At 34.0% G+C, this 3,457-nt stretch overlaps 1 protein-coding gene across 1 annotated transcript in view; it reads right to left on the bottom strand.

The window, feature by feature from the left end:
• LOC110464263 (uncharacterized oxidoreductase YrbE-like) overlaps positions 1 to 1,768 on the bottom strand; it is a 20,103-nt gene extending 18,335 nt beyond the window's left edge. Inside the window, exons 1-2 of the mRNA XM_021519373.1 lie at positions 1,718 to 1,768; positions 1,468 to 1,497 (exon numbers count right to left, since the gene is read on the bottom strand). The gene's annotated coding sequence lies outside the window, so the exon portion shown is untranslated. The remainder of the gene's footprint in view (positions 1 to 1,467; positions 1,498 to 1,717) is intronic.
• Positions 1,769 to 3,457: the final 1,689 nt, after the last annotated feature.

The following is a 3,457-nucleotide window of genomic DNA, read 5'->3' as shown; positions in this document are numbered from 1 at the left end:
GGTAATGTACATAGTATGGTAATGTATACAGTATGGTAATGTATACAGTATGGTAATGTACACAGTATGGTAATGTACAAAGTATGGTAATATATACAGTATGGTTATGTACACAGTATGGTAATGTAAACAGTAAGGTAATGTATACAGTATGGTAATGTATACAGTATGGTAATGTACACAGTATGGTAATGTACAAAGTATGGTAATATATGCAGTATGGTTATGTACACAGTAAGGTATTGTACACAGTATGGTAATGTATACAGTATGGTAATGTATACAGTATACCAAAAATAAATTACAGTGTCCCATCCAGCTGTTTCTTCCTTTAAAGATTAATCGGTGATGATATAGGTGCCAAAAAGTCGAAATTTCACAATTGTTCCAAATACCTGTTGAAGGGGTGGTGCGTAAAATAGCTAAATTGTATATGTATATTATGAACCATGTCAAAAATTCAAAAGAGATAACCTCGAGGACTAAAAAGTACCCCAGAAGAATCTGGGCAATTAATAATTAGACAATTAACACTACACCATACAGCTGTGATATAAGATTTGGAAGACAATTAACACTACACCATACAGCTGTGAAATAAGATTTGGTAGACAATTAACACTACACCATACAGCTGTGATATAAGATTTGGTAGACAATTAACACTACACCATCCAGCTGTGATATAAGATTTGGTAGACAATTAACGCTACTCCATACAGCTGTGATATAAGATTTGGTAGACAATTAAGGCTACACCATACAGCTGTGATATAAGATTTGGTACACAATTAACGCTACACCATACAGCTGTGATATAATATTTGGTAGACAATTAACACTACACCATACAGCTGTGATGTAAGATTTGGTAGACAATTAACACTACACCATACAGCTGTGATATAAGATTTGGTGGACAATTAACACTACACCATACAACTGTGATATAAGATTTGGTAGACAATTAACACTACACCATACAGCTGTGATATAAGAGTTGGTAGACAATTAACACTACATCATACAGCTGTGATGTAAGATTTGGAAGACAATTAACACTACACCATGCAGCTGTGATATAAGATTTGGTAGACAAGTAACACTACACCATACAACTGTGATTTAAGATTTGGTAGACAATTAACAGTACACCATACAGCTGTGATATAATATTTGGTAGACAATTAACACTACACCATACAGCTGTGATATAAGATTTTGTAGACAATTAACGGCCGAAAAGGTGGGAATTCAAAACATAATTCATAAAATGAATGTTGTTTTCCTATTAAAAATTGAACAAAATAATGACATTCTTTTTTTTTCAAAATTCTCAACAGAATTAATATATTCTGAAAGCGATAATAAATTGCTATTCCTGTAAATTTTACGTCTTATAAATACAGATATGATTAAAATTGAAATCAAATTGAACACTTATTTGCAATGATACTAAAACATTACCTGCACTCGTTGTATAACCAGGGGCGGTAACTGTAATCATAATATAAGTGATTTTAGTATCAAGTTAGCGAGTTCATAGGTCAAAAATGAGAACGACTTTCAATGTTTGAGTTACTCTTTAGATTTTTCGTAAGATAAAACATAATATCACATAGAAATTCTTGTTGCTGTAAATTCATTCAGATCCTGTTCGCTAGCTATTTGCATTCGTACCACAACATATGTTTAGTAGCGCACACATGTGGCTTACCTGGCCAACGTCCCTTGTACCGCACAGGTGCAATCACAAGATAACAGAATGTAAACAAAGGGACGTAACTCGTCCAGTACAACTGACAGACGAGCTTCAATAGGTACCATACAATGAACATTAGAAAATAAGAAAAATAGCTTAGATAAGTGAAAAATATCAGTCTGGAGCCGACATAGTCCCATATCCGTCATGGCTATAACATATAATGCAACTGTACTTAATTAATGCAACATTTATGTTTTTCAAAATACAGAAAACATTTTTTTGAACACTTGCTTGGTAAGTACCACCACTGCGTATAACAGGAAGTTTGAATCTCGCCCGTTTACTTTTATGCCGAATATACATTTGACATGAACGAATGAAGTGAGTTCTATACACGCAATGTACGCAAAATAAGCCGGTCTTTTCCTTGTTTTTAGTTTAAATCAATTTTATTGCAACAAAAGACAAATGGATTGGACAAAAGTTATTGCAACTTACTTACGTCCTTTCCGTAACAGAAAATATATATACAAAATTAATGTGTCACGTAATAACCCAATACAAATTTATATATGTATATATATATATAAGATGTTAAAGATGGGTTACAGCAAAAGAGGTAATGATAGGATTAGTGACACCAACGTATAGTTTTTAAATATGTATTCGGAGAGTTTACTTGAGATCGCGTGTGTAATTATCCCAATCGAGTCGGCGTAAGTAGTATACCTAATCTATACACACATATCCTTCTGCTTTTCTAAAGTTCAATCACATTCCGTGCCGCTTTGGCTTTCTCCTGTGTCACTTCAAGTCCTTTTGTGAATTCCTGCCTTACATACTTAGCCGACTAGATTAGGAAAACCGGACACGCACTCTTTGTCAAATGGAAACGGTTATGATATTGATGGACGGTAAGATTGAAGTTAGTACACAGAGATCGTTGGTGTTGGAAAAAGGGAGAGGGGCTGGAATAAGAGAGGAGGTGGAGGGGAGAGACAGATGGGAATAGTCGAAGCAGGTATCCTGGTTATTCAATATGACTGTTGGATATTACATGCTAAACCGTTTGGAGCTAAAAATGAACAGTTGTACAGACCTACAAATTTGAATGTTTAGATTGTAGTCAAGGGTTGCCTCTCCGAAGAGAAGGTGTTCAAAAGTGATTTCGTTATACCAATCGAGGGATTGAAGCATTATATTACGGGATTGATCAAATTTTTTTACAGTTTAGTAAGAAATGGGAAGAGTCTTTCGAGTCATTTCTGCAGTTGTAAGTAGAGTTGTCTCGAAGGTGAGCTTTTAAAAGGTCGTAATTTAAAGAGCTACTGCGGTTTCGTAATTAGCAATGTATAATATTTACTTTTCTGGACCCATATTCAAGAAAACATTTAATATAAGAAGGGGTAGTGACTTGAGGCTGAATAAGAGTTTTAAATTGTTTAATGGATGCTGATGACTTTGTTTCTATTGGTAGATTGTTCCAGTAGTCTGAAGTACTTGGTATGAAGGATGATTTTGTGATTTGTAGTCTATAGTATGGGTTCTGAAAGTTATTCCTGTTTCTAAGATTATAGTTAGAGAAGTTTGACACAATAGGTGGTAGAAGAGATTTTAGAAATGAGGGAGCATTATCATGATAAATATTATAAAACATGGATAATTTTCTAATCCTGCGTCTATCTATCAATGATTACCATCCGAGCTCTCTGTAAATATTTTTTTGTTTGTATAAATAGGTAATCCAGTTAT

Source organism: Mizuhopecten yessoensis, unplaced genomic scaffold, assembly GCF_002113885.1.
Source record: "Mizuhopecten yessoensis strain PY_sf001 unplaced genomic scaffold, ASM211388v2 scaffold10977, whole genome shotgun sequence".
Lineage (NCBI taxonomy): Eukaryota > Metazoa > Mollusca > Bivalvia > Pectinida > Pectinidae > Mizuhopecten > Mizuhopecten yessoensis.
Note: the sequence above shows the minus strand (reverse complement) of the source record. Positions and strands in the feature narration are given on the sequence as shown.